Genomic DNA, 13,483 nt, shown 5'->3' with positions numbered 1-13,483 from the left:
CTCACGTTTTGATTTGAACATTACAAAAGTGATCCATGCACCATACAAAAAATATGCATTTTCCATACCGATTTGGGGATCACTGGATGTGCACAGCTCAGAACAGAACTGAGCTTTCACTTCTTTGAGTGAGCGTGAGGTTGGTTCCTGGCAGGTTCGTCTTCTCCTTCTTCCAGCCTTGGGGGTCACATCTACCCTCCAACTTTTTTCCTCCCTGTGTCCAGCTGGTGCATGTAGGGAAGCAGAAATGCTTGTTTGGAGTGTGAAAGGAGGCACATAGCTAGGGAAACATTGTAGAGAACTGTGTTGCAGACTAAAGCATGGCACATGGGTGTTTCTAGGTGTTATGATTGCACAGTCTGTAAAATATTCCCAAATAGACCTACTTTGCTATGTTGCTATTTGTATTCTTGTAGCACCCAGAAACTTGCAGAAACATTTCACCCCGTTCACACCACCAACCAAAAAGTGAACACAGAAGATCATAACCATGACAAATGAGTGGTGATGTGGCAAGATTTGAGCATTTGTAGACCATAAAAGGCAGATCTTGTGAGCACAGGAAAGAGGAGTAGTTTGCAGGGAGCCTACAAAAATGGATGTTGGCACCACTGTAACATACTATAGAACAATAGTGATTTTATACTGTGTTTCTAAAACAACTTGATCACATCACGCCCCTGGACCCATCACTGCAGATTTTGAAAATTACCCGAATAGCTACAGCTGCTACAGAGCCTGAATCCCAGCCTGATCCTTCCTGCTTTGTCTCCCCCCAGCTGAAGAAACACAGGGTGGGAGTCTCTCATCCTGCCTTCCTGTCTGTTCTGTCTTTGGAGCTGCAGAGAAAACCCACAAACACCACATTGCAGAGCAGGCAGGGGCAATGTCTCCCACAGGAATTAATACCACCGTCGGAGGGAAACCTATTTCTCCAGGGAATCCTTTCTTTAGCATCTGAACTGCTTCCTCTTTGAAAGATAATTGGGAGTCATGGGTTTCATACAGGCAAAGAATACGCAATTTCTGCATGACACAAGCCGTATCAGATTACTGTTGTTATGATTACTTGTATTGAGAAAGACAGCTACGAACATCCCTAGTCTACTAAAAAGTTTGAGATCTCACTCTGAGCTTCCACACCTCTAATTTCCCCACTCCTCCTGCCCCTGCCCTGTTCTCTTCTCCTCCCCACGGATTACAGGCAAATAGGAGGATCCAGTCCTTGTCTTAAAAAACAGAGGTAAGAAAAGCTAAATGTTTCAGGCCTTGAAAGACCATAGGGAACCAAATTTTGTTGTTGTTGTTTTCACCTCTTGTATTGACCTCTGGAAATGAGATCATTTCAAACCTGAGCTGGTGCCAGTTCCTGAGCAGGCGTCTGATGCAGAGAGGTCAAGGCTGGAAGGACTGGCCAGTCCTGCTGACCTCTCGCCATGGAATTTCACCTAGTGATTTCTGCAGCAGAAAGAATTCCCCTAAGTGCGTTGTCTGGCTTCAAAAGTAATTTTAAGTATCTGTGGCCTGACAAATAAACATTTCTGAAAGCTCTTAATGACTCATAAATTTTCCTAAGAATAGCTGAACTGTGCAAGACCAAAAAATGTAGCAGGGAGTACTGTCTCTAACAGCGCCCAGCAGTGGATCCTAAAGGAAGCCATACGAGGAAGGGAGATAGCTAGTGTAAATAGACCATGTCTACATTTCTTGCCATCCGCTCCCGGCTGCTACCAAGCAACGTTTCAGAGACTTCTTGAACTGTCATGTTCAACAGCCATCTCAGAGCTACCCTCAACAAATTCACCTAATCCATTAATAAACAATTTATAATGCTTCATTTAAATATACAGCACAGTCAGCACTCCTAGTTTATCGTACTCATTTGAAAGTACTGTTATTCTCCTGGATTAAGAGGGGCAGAAGGAGAATTTAACTTATGCATATACATGTTACACCTCTGAATTGTGCAAAATTCCATATGAGGGAGATATTCTTTGTTTTCAAGATATCATGCTAGTAAAACCTAAATAAGTGAAAAGGGAAACTGTTTTTTATTCTGTTTGCTCAAAAGTGGGTTTTTTTGGTCCTTGTTGCCAACCTGCTGGCTTTTCTGCGGCATGCTTGCAGAAGTTCATGTGCGTACTGTAAACTACCATCTCTTCTTGAAACCACCCCCTTCCCTTACACACACACACACACACACACACACACTCTTTTTAGAGCTTTAATCTAACAAACGAAACAACACACAAGTTCAGCTGAATGTCAGTGACTATAAGAGCTTCCTTTCGGTGCCTGAAGTGTCTGCTGCAAAAGCCTCATTGCTGTCCTTGAAGTTAAGGATCCACCACAGCTTTAGCTATAAGCCTAAATAACAGGCGGTATTTAAGATGCACACTGTTCCAGAAGCAGCAATGAAAGACACTGTGACTCAAAGGCCAGGTCTGCACTTTATAATAGTTATGTTGTTTGGGAATGTGAGAAGAAAATAATTTAGGAATCGATCTTCCACCTCCGTCAGGCAGCAGTGCCAGAAAAAATAATTTCTCTTGCAAATATGGTGAAATAGGAATGCTTCTGTCAGCTTAGCTTTGGGACCACCAATCACTGCTGACCTTCAAATGTCCTTCTCTTTGGGGCTTTGCACCTTCTTAGCGAACTTTTAACTGAAAATGTCCTACAGGTCAGATGGACACGTACCGTAGCATGCGGCTCACAATATAATATAGCAACTTATGCCGTGGGAGAGGTGCTGTAATTATCCCAGCAGGGGAAAAAAATCTTTCTGATATCAAGATACCTCTCTTCCGGGCCCTGCAAAAACAGCTTTACAGCAGTCAGTGGCATGGGTTCTCCTCGCGTCAGCAAGCCAAAGGCTCCCTTAAAACTCAGTTTTCACTTGACTCTCTGATGCATTGTTAAACTGGTGGGAAATGTCTTCCTCTTATTCAGCATATCAACCCATCAGGTGGGAGCGACAGCAAGACCAAACTGTGCGCCTGCCTTGTCTGTGCAAAGCCCAAGTAATTTCAGAGTTATATAATGGGAGATTTTATTCCTACTCATTTAATAGGAGCATATTCCAGGCCACAGGCTAGCTCTGTTTGGACATGCAGTTCATCTCACGCCTCGCAGGGCTCTCGTCTTGCCTAGCAAACAGGCAGAGGAGGAAAGCCAGCCCTTACGCTGCATCACCACGTTGGGACGCTGGATGTTCATCCTGACCCAGGCTATGGTTTTCTGGTGAGCAGAAGCAATTGCTCTTCTCAGCTGACCAAGCCATCCTGATTTACTTCGGCCCATCTCCTCTCCCTCCTCCTCTACATCCTCAACACAGAGCAGAAGTCTCTCTGAGCCCCTACATGTGGGTGTCTGTTTTCCAGGCTGGAGATGAAAACCTAAGAGCTACAAATCTCCCTGTTGGTAGGACCACTGGGACTCAAGGCTTTGTTCTGATTTACAGCATTTCCCACCCGGATTTGAAAGGTATTTAGGCTCCTCTTGAAAGAGCTGGGAATTAAAGCAGGCTCCACTCCTACTTGGCGCACCTTGAGTCCATAGTCCAGACCTGCCTCCGCGCATCGCGGCCGTGCGGCTGTCCTCAGCACTGCTGAGCTGCGGCTCTCCTGTGCCCTGGACACCCGGGAGCCCAGCTTCAAGTTCGTCTCCAAACGCCTTGAGACGAGCAAAATCACAAGCTTCATCCTAAAGACGAAGCTACTGCAGGTCACTAAACACTACTGACTTCTTCACGGCACGTTCCTGGCGCCGTCGGAGGTAATGTCAGTATAGCACTGTGCTGCAAGCGGGCAAATCACGAGCACGTAAATCATGAGGTGGCTCAAAACCTAAAGCTTGAATTGCATTTGCTTTATGTGTTCCACATTAAGTGTCGCAGTAAGGTACAGGGAGGAGGGACCGCGTTGTAACGGCAGCCTTCACCTGCTGAGGCAGAAAACGGCTGGTCCCAAATACAATGGAAGTTCCCCAACTACGGCCCGTCGATACAGATTTCCCCTTTCCTCCATTCTTGAGCGTCCTCTGTGCAAACGGGATTAGCGGTGGGGTTAGAAAAGTATAACTAAAACCTTAAAAAATGAAGCCCAGCACAATAATGTATTCATAAGAAAGAAGAAAAAAAGCGGCGGGGGGGGGGGGTGTTTGTCCGTCGGTGCTCGCCTGGCAGCCTTCCCTCCCCGTGCTCCGCCGGCGCTAATGAAAACCACACCGCGGCAGGCCCGAGCCCTGCGGCGGCGGCGGCGGCTCGGCGCTGCCGCCCGGCCCGGCGCAGCCCGGCCCGCCCGCGGGGGGAGGCAGCGGGCCCGCCCCGGCCCCGGCTCCAGCCCCAGCCCCCGGCCCGGCCCCGGCCCGCCCCGCGCTTCCCCGGGCGCCCCCGCAGGAGCAGCCGCGCCGGCACCGCGCAGCCCCGCGTCGCAGGTGAGGGCGGGCGGCAGCGCGGCCGGAGCCGGGGCCGGGACCGGGGCTGCGAGCGGGACCGGGAGCAGCCGCGCTGCGGGGGCGGCGGCTGCCTGCGGCCGGGGGGGGGAGGAGGCGCCGCCGCGGGGCTGTGCCGGGGGAGTGTTGCGGGGGCAGTTTGGGGCGCTCCGGGGGGCACCTCCGGGGGTGGCTGGTGCTGGGGGTGCTGCAGCGCGGGCTCCGCGGGAAGCTCGGGGATGCTCGGGGAGCGCTCCGGGGGATGCTCGGGACGGTGCTGGGGGGGGGGTGCTGCAGCGCGGGCTCCGGGGGAGCTCAGGGTGCTCGCCGGGGAGCTCGGGGGGTGCTCGGGGGGTGCTCTGGAGGTTGCTCCCTCGGGCGCTCGGGGGCGTCCGGCCCCTCGAGCCGCCCGGCTGGGGCAGCAGCAGCAGCCCCGAGCCGCGGGGACGGGGGCGCTCACCAGAGCACCCCCGGGTGCGGGGCTGGGGCCGGGCGCGGGTTGGGGGAGGGGGCAGGAAGCCTCCGGGCCGCTGTGGGTCTGGAGAGCTCCCGGGTGTCACGGTGCGGGGGCCGGGAAGGACGCCCGGGGTGGCGCGGCAGAAGCCGCCTTGCCCGGAGCAGCAAGGCTTGTGCGTTTAGCCTCAAACCGGTGACATAAAAACCTCCCCAGCTGCAAAGATGCCGTTTAAGCAAGGCGCAAGCCCCCAGCCCAGCCTGCACGGTGGCTGCGCTTGCCTCCGGCTTCCCCCTGCTTCCTCGCAAACTTTCCGGCCCTCAGGGGAGAGACACGCTTGGAGCTTTTTCTTTCATTTGGGTTTCTAGCCCGGCCGCTGCCTCGCTCGCAGCATCGCCTTTCCTCGCCGGCAGCTGCTGCCCCGGCGTTGCAGAGCAGCCCTGCTCTGCCGCGACCGCCTTCGTAGCAGCGCAGCGTGCAGCCGGCCGGTTCTCGCAGGCCGAAGGCAGAAGCGTGCCGGCCTCCGACTCGCCTCTCGCACGTGCTAGCAGAAATCACAAACATGAGCGGGGCGCTGCCCGTCGGCAGCCTGCGGGGACCTGGCCACCGGGCTGGGTGGTCCGTGGGCAGCTTGCTGCCATGCCTGGAGGACGCACTGGTGGTGGCAGAAAGCGGGGTGAATAAATTCAAATGCAAGGCCGGGTAGGTTCGAGGGAGTAGTTAGTCTGCGTGGTGCCGCCTCTCGCGCGTTGCCCTGCTCCGTGGCGCCGGGCTAAATCGTTTCATTTCCACAAGCGCCACCCGGCACGTCGAGAGCTGCGAGACACGAAACTCGGGGGAAGTGTCTCCTTTATCCAGACGCTAAAACAGTAATTAAATATTCTAGTTATGTGGTCCAAATGAAGGTGGTGAGCACCGGAAAATCTGGTATGTGCAGTCTAAGGAGAGCAGCCACATTGGAGGGCAGAGAAAAGTTTTTTTTTTAAAAAAAGAAAAAAGTAGTTCAGCATTTACCTTTATACCTGCCTGAGAGTCTTCCCTGTGCTCTGCATTTAATTTGGGATAAACTTAATGAAAAAGTATGATACCTTAAGCAGTACCCCCAAGCGATATCTCAGAGGAGGTAGATCATAACCTCAGATTTATGACTATTAGTCACTTTTGCTGTAATATTTCAAAAAACATTTTTCTGGCAAAATGACAACTAGAAAGATTAACTGGCTAACAAATCTGTGTTGGAAAAACGATCAGTTAGCAGATTTGTTAAAATAATCCCGAAGCCTCTCCCCAGGCGGCGGGGAGATAAGCCTGCTGCCATGCCGGTGCCTCTGCGGTCCCCACCCTTCTCCAGTCTGAGAGTTTCCGAAACATTTGTGAGCAGAAGCAGCCGGCGTGCCGACCACGTGGCCCCGGAGTCCCCTGGCATCAGGCTTTCTAAACCCCTCGAGCGCGCCGGTCAGCGAGAGTAGCTCGGCCCTGTCCCCGGCGCCCTCACCTGCCTCCGAGCCGTCCCGCGAGGAAGGGGAGTTTTCCCGGCCGCTGCGTTTGCATTTATGCATCCCGTCCCCGCGCTCCGGCGTTGCCTCGGCACAGCGCTTGCTGGTGGGAAAGCCGCGCTTGCCGCAGCTCCAGCCGGCGAGGCAGGAGCGGGAGGTCCCGCCGGCGCCCCGGAAGGCGACATGTGCCTGGCATGGGACCTCTCTGCTTGTCCCCAAAAAAGGCAATTAAATTTGGTACCACTACATCTTGCCCTCTTCCCCACCTAATTTAAATACCCCCCCCCCCAATCTTCATTTGCGTGAGGCCGTAGTGTAATGTTGCCTGCTGTTAAACAGCTTCTGCTTTCCTCGACGTGGGTGTGTTTCGGGAGTGAGTGGTTTGGTCTCAAAATATCATGTAAATCAGGAGCGGTTTTGAGATTCTGTAAAATGAACAGTATAAACTCATTAACAAGCTCTTTGCCGATTCACATCCCTCCCCCTGCAGTTTTACAGCTGTCAGGTATGGTGAAAGTTACATTTTTATCACAACATGTTATGGATCAAACCTTGGTTCTTTCCATGGAAGCTAGTGCCCTAGATGAGCTTGGCCCCATTTGTCAGAAAAGTAAATATCCTAAGTTATTGGTTTTGTCCACTAAGCGCATCATATGGCAGCAGGGTTACTACGACACTTCATTGTTCAAGACCAGCAAGATACATAGTTCAGTAAATATGGCATAATTTCCAGACTCTGATTCATACACGCTAACCGGTCTTTAACTTGGGGCAGAAATCCCTAACTCTACAGATTCCCACACTGCCTTGGGTAAAAAAAATGTGATGCAGAAGGCCAGATGCAAATAGCTCCTTTTAATCCATATTTATTTTAGGCCTTAGCGGAATTATATTTCCAGTCCTTTGTACCTTGTACCGCCAAGTAGCTTGCCGAGTCGGTCGCCTCCGTTTTTGCTGAAGAGCTGAATTTGTCAGCTTTTGCGTACGGGGCTGGGCCGTAGCGTTGCTTACGGGCTGGGCGCAGTGCAGTTAGGAAAACGCAATGCCCACGTGAGCGTCCGCGCCGCTCGGCGGAGCCGTGACGTGCAGAGCGAGCAAGGCCGGGAACCCCGCGGATTTTCAGCCGCTTACATCCATTGCCGTCGGTCGCTCCTGGCTAGTTCATATTGGGGTTAGAAACTGAAATAGAAGCTGGAACAGAGTACTGAAAAGCAGTAACGGGGATCTGCATTTCCCAATAAAATAGCAGAAGAAAGTCTCCTTCTCCTAAGCCCTCCCTTTCTTCTTTAATACGCCTACATGTGTGAGGGGGATGTTTCCCTGGAGGAACACCACTGGCCACCAGACTGCAGAGCACGTGGTTCAGAGCTGTCCCGAATTCATGTCCATCACGTGAAAAACATCCTGGAAGAGGAAGAAAACGGCAGCTCCATCCGCTCCTCTTTGAGAAAGGAGCAGAATATTTAGTGCACTGTTATTAAACCTGCACTGCAGCCAGGCAACTTTGGGAAGGGACTGCAAAACCCTTGGAAGTACCTAGGACCCGGCTGTCGCCTTGGGGGGATCGGGACTCGTCTCGTAGTAAGTGTAGGGATTTGTGCGCTGGGCAGCTTGGACAGTAGTAAGGTAGAAAAGTAGATGCAAAAATTAATTATGGTTCAGCAATCGGAGGATGTCTCTGCTTGTTGGTGTTTGCTGTGGCGTGGCAGGGAGGGGGTCGTGTCTCCTCCTGACCCGCAGGAGTAAGTAGATGGTAAAGAGGGGCTGACTTAAAAGTGATCTTGCTCTGAGCAAGGAGAGCGGTCCCTTCTCCTGTCCCAGGGCGGGAGGGAGAGGCGGACACCTGGCAGGAGTAAGCAAAGGGACAGACGGACCAAAGGGGCTTTCAGAAAGCTTTCAGAGGAAGGAAGATTTGATGGAACTTCAGAAAAGCTTAAGGCTGGAGGGGAAGTTTTTGGCAGCAGGCGAGGGCCCCGTGGTGATTAGAGGACCAAGGTCGGACAAGGCAAGCTGCGGATCGCCAGCCTGCTTTTATGAGCGGAAACAGGCTTTCTTTCAGCTTTCTCGGGGCAGTGGGTGTAGGAAGAGTTATTTATGTGCATGTGTGTGGTTTTCAGTTCCACAAACGAATGTTTTGTCTCCGGGGTGGGAAATCACATGCGACTGTCTTGCGTCTGGGTGCTGCCTCCGTCGGTCACGTGGCTCCTCGGCACCAAGCTCGGCCCCGGAGGTTTGCGGGACCGGGGCGGGCTCGGGGCAGCCCCCAGTGGCTTTGGACGCGCCGGTCTCTGGGTGGCTTCACGGCAGCGTGGCGAGCAGCCAAGGGAGAGTGCTCGGCCAGATGTTTTCACACGCTCTGCTCAGGATGTGGGTTGCGGCGGGGTGACAATCCCAGCCCCATGCCGAGCAGCCCCCTCGCCGACGTGCCGCCGCTGGAGTGAGGGGAGGGACCCCCGCGCGGGGCTCCACTGCCTGCGACATCTTTCGGGAGAAACGGGAGAGCCTTTTTTTCCAGGCAGGAGTGCCTTCGCCTGGCAGGTTGCCTCCACATCCAGGCTGGGAGAGCGTCCGAAGGCTCCTGCTCTTCCCTAGGGGATGGAGCCGTTTCCAGCCCAGCGCCTCCACGCAAATACACTAAGGGCACCTCAAGCCCAGCCACGCTGAGGACAACCTCTTCGTCTTAAAGGAAATGCCAACATCTTTAACTGGATGTGTTCGAGAACGTGGCAGCAAAGTATGACTGGTCCCAAAGTCAAGAAGATGCAAAAAGCAACCTGAGAAAGGCTGGAAACCAACATTCCCACATCCTGCATTTGTTTCCCCCAAAACTTGGGAGATGGATTTGAAAAGACTGAACATCAGAAATGAGGCACGAAGGATTTTTTTTTGCTTTCTGATTTTTAGGGCACTTTTGATTCATGATTTGAAGTGCTTTCCGTGGTCTCCTGGCTCCAGGAAATGCAGCTTTAAGGAAAACACCGCAGTTCTCAAGGCGCCGGATAAAATCATGAGAATTAACCACAGCTTTTACACGACCATGATTAGAGTGAATCAGAGGGCAGCTGGAAACGGGGTTATCGGATGAGGAGATGAACTCAATCGTTTCCCCCTCCTGGTGGGCCATAGGAGACGGCAGGAATCTGGATACATGATACCTCCTTGCCTAGTCCTGAAGTGTGTCTCTCTAATGGAAACGCTGGCAGGAAGTTAACTCTATTTATTAAGTAGCAATAAGCAGTTTTAGCGAAATTGGTATCTCTGTAACTTTATTACTGCCGTTTGAAAAGACGTCTGAAGTCCGTCCCTCGGGCGGCTGCTCCTCTAAGCGAGGTTGCCCGCTAGACTATGTGTGTTTTAGTGCCGGCGAGGTCAGCCCGCGCTTCCCTTCCTCTCTGTGCGCTGTTGCTCTTGGTTGCACCTTTAAACTTCATCCCTTCCTCGGGTTTGCCCCGCTCAAGTATAAATCCTCCTGTATTTACTCCACTAAAGGATGTTTTTCATGTAATAAGCACGCCCTTTCCCCAGCCTGGCAGTGACTTATTGCAACCCCATCCCTGTGCACCCGCCTCCGCTGTTTTTTTTTCCTGCAGTTTTGCAGAAAGGCCAATTGCTGACGCCGGGGTGGGAGCACAGCAAACCTCCTCCCTGCCGCGGCGGCGGGTGAGCTCCAGCCCAAACTGCGGAGCAATCGCAGAGCAAACTGTTTCCAGATTAAAGCAATCGTCTTGAATTTCACTGCACAACCCCAGGCAGGCGGCGACTACGGGAAACGCTGTGGATGCAGCGTGCCCTCGTGCAGGGAGGCTCCTCTGGACGCGTGTCGGCATGAGCCGCGTGCCGAAGCCTTCGCCGGCCCCCTGTGCAGACGGTGAATTTTCAGCAAGCATCTGGATTCTGCATCATTTTAGTTTTGCAGTGGTTTAAAGATTTATGTCTCTATTTTTGGTCATACCTTTTCATCTTTCCCCAGCAGCGCTCTCCCCAGTCCCCCAAACGCTTCGGCTGCTTCTCTGGGAAACTCTAGCTGGCCATTTTTTCCTGAGAGTAAATTTCTGCTTCCTGCTTGATGCACGTTTAGTCTTCCTCAGCTTATATTTCTCCCAGTTGACTCTCATTTTGCTATTCTTTTGCTTATGTTCTTAATCTTCCGGTGCGCTTGACCAAAACTGAAGTCACTTTGCACTGACTTCCGCGGCCATGGTTCATATTCTGTAGTCTGTTTTCTGCTGTTTGCAATTATACTTCCAATTCAGTATTATCTGCGAGTTTCATTAACGTGCAGCTAATGCCCCCAACAGCCAGGATACCAGAAGCAACGGCTCTGCTGCGGTCAGGGCCGTGGCCCGGCTGCCCTCGTGCATCCCCGGGATCGGCTCCGGGTCTGCGGCATGACACCTGGCGGCACGGCCTGCTTTGGAGCAGGGGAGGGGAATGGCCCAAGGATTTATCACGTAGCCGTGAAGGCCTGCACCAGCTCTCTCCCCAAGCGCTTAAACGTCTCTGCACGTCTCTTTTTACAGTATATCATAATCCTGTGGTTCTGCAATAACCCTCTCTTCCTAAATGCATGCATTGCTGTTTAGCATCCCTGTTCCTTGCCAACCCCCTTCCACGTTTTCACCTTGTCACTCCCGCGGTGATTTGTGGGGAGTTTGAGACGCGGGCAGCACAGGCGGTCTGGCATCTAAAACACCCTGCAGCCAGCACCAGCGACATCCACCGCAGCGTTTCCTTCAGTGAGGTGACTAACTTTGCATCCCCAAATCTGTTCCTGTTCTCCTGCAGAAATGTGCAGTAAGGTAACACTGTACGAAAGCATCATGCGACCGTTCTTCATGTAAAGCACGGAGAAAATCCTTTCCATGCTAAATAGCATGGTGGTTAAAGCTGGAATATCTTCTTACAAGGCAAACGGAGGAAGCTTTGAAAGGGATGCTAATAACTGCACTTTTGTAGCACCGCTCGCTCAGGATATTAAGGCATTTAAAAACAGCAGGCCGTCCTCCAAGCAGGCGGTTGCTTTGCCCCTCTCCCTGCTCGGTGCCTTCACGCAGCGACCTTCTCGCCCGGCTCCTCCGCCCTGCCGGCTCCTCTTTTCTCAGCTTGTCTCCTTGGTTTCTCTCTCATCAGAGCTCCCAACTTTGACAACTGAGTATTACAGTAAATTCATGAAATTTCTGGAAATGAGCTACATAGTTCTTGACTGCGACCCTTTCCCCGAGCCTGCAGGGACCGGGGTCTCGCTGCGAGCCAAAGGAGCAGAGCAGGAAGGCGTTGCGATAAACACAAGTCTGAAATTACTGATGGTCTCTCGGTGCACTCTGCCAGAAGGCAAACTGCCCTTTGAGCCGCCCTGACCCTACCCTACGCGAAGCCCCCTTCCCCCCAGCTTTCCGTCCCTGTTTGCATTGAATGGTATCAGCTAACACATACCTGTCCCGCTTTCTTGCCGGCGTGACCCTGCTGACTTCGTCTGTGCTGCTCTGGCTGGGGTTTGACAGCAGCAGATCAAAACCTCCATGTGCCACTTTGCTATAAATCCAGTTTGCCCGTTCACATTTCTTAATATTGATGTACGAGCTTTACGTGGTGGCTCAGGTATCATCGACCCACATGACTTTAATTTTCTATCATCTTCTGTCCTCTGATTGCAGCGCAGCCGTCGTGTAAGCGCAGTGCCGGCGCGCGCCTCCCGTGGGATATGGGCTAACGCAACAGAAGTGTGATCATGTGCCCACCCCAAATCCAGCCCAAATTTGTATTTCCAGGTGATCTCGCAGGGTGCGGGTTTGGTGGTAATGATGACCGGCGTCACGATGCAAAATGCAGGACACGTTACTAATGCACTCATGCGTGCATGTGATGGGGTCTTGGGCTGCACATCGCTTCTAGAGGAAACCCTGTTTTCTCTCACTTTTTAAAACCTCTCAAATAATGACAGCTTCTCGTGAGGCAAACCATGAAGGCTTTGCCAGTTCATAAACCCTGCTTGCTCTCTACCCCAAATACATGGATGGCTTTAAGCCACTTTTTTATTTATTTATTTAATCCCACAAAGTTTTCAAACTTCTTTTTTCTGCCCAGGAGGAAATTCCTTTCCTGGCCTATGCCAAACAGCAGACGATCACAGCCCATCGCCGTATAGCGGCGTTCCCACCCGTGTTGCTGATGTCCCCGGCAGATTGGAAATGCATTATTTTTCTTCCTTTGCAGTCAAACAGAATTGAAAAAATCCGTATAACAAATATTCCCCAGGAGGCTATATTTATTCTCGGTATGTCCACTTGTAATAATAGCTCTGCTGCTTGTTGTGTAATCAAGCAGACCGCCTGGATGGAGCAGGTTTTTGGCGTAACCCTTCAAATGCCAAGGCTTAGATCCCCCCCGGACGTCGGGATGAAGTGCAGCTCCGTGCGGCTGTCCTGCGTGCGCGGAGGAGGGGAGCAGAGGGCTGCCGACGGATCCGCGGAGGGAGAGGGAGGCGGGCTGCTTTGCCGATCGGCACGGGGAGCCTTTCCGAGCCCTCCCTAGGAACCTTGCCCAGGGTGTGTTGAGTATTTCCTGGCCGCTCCTTTGTTCTTTTGCAATTTAGGCTTTGCCTTTTGGAGACTTTTTGGCAAGGTCCGGAGCAGCTTCCCACCCCAGTCTCCCTCGGCGCGCACCTGGCACGGCCTCGCTGCTTGGTGCTGGTTTGAAGGTGATCTGAGGCTTTTGGTTCTGCTCTTGCTTTTCCTCCTGGGCCTTGACAGCTTTTCTGCTTCCAGCACGGGGTGAGGAGAGGGAGCGGGAGTGTGTTGCGCCTGGCGAGTGCCATGGGCTGGAACACGATCAACTTGCTCGAGCTCACCGAAATTGGTGCTGGGACCTGACTGTGCCCGTGGCTGAGCTAACTGGCCACAGGCAGCGTCCGGGGCAGCACTTTGGAATAAATCTGCAGGCTGTAGGTCGGACTTCAGCCCTTCCCGCTGCACCGGCTAAAAGAGCCCGGAGCTTGGGCTGGGCGAATTGTCCAGGTCTCCCGTCAAGGCCTCTGAATACACGACAGACCCCTGCCGAGTCTCGCAGGCCTGTTTTGGACCATTGCCCAGGTGACGTCCTT

This window comes from Apteryx mantelli, chromosome 8 (genome assembly GCF_036417845.1).
Source record: "Apteryx mantelli isolate bAptMan1 chromosome 8, bAptMan1.hap1, whole genome shotgun sequence".
Taxonomy (NCBI): domain Eukaryota; kingdom Metazoa; phylum Chordata; class Aves; order Apterygiformes; family Apterygidae; genus Apteryx; species Apteryx mantelli.
Note: the sequence above shows the minus strand (reverse complement) of the source record.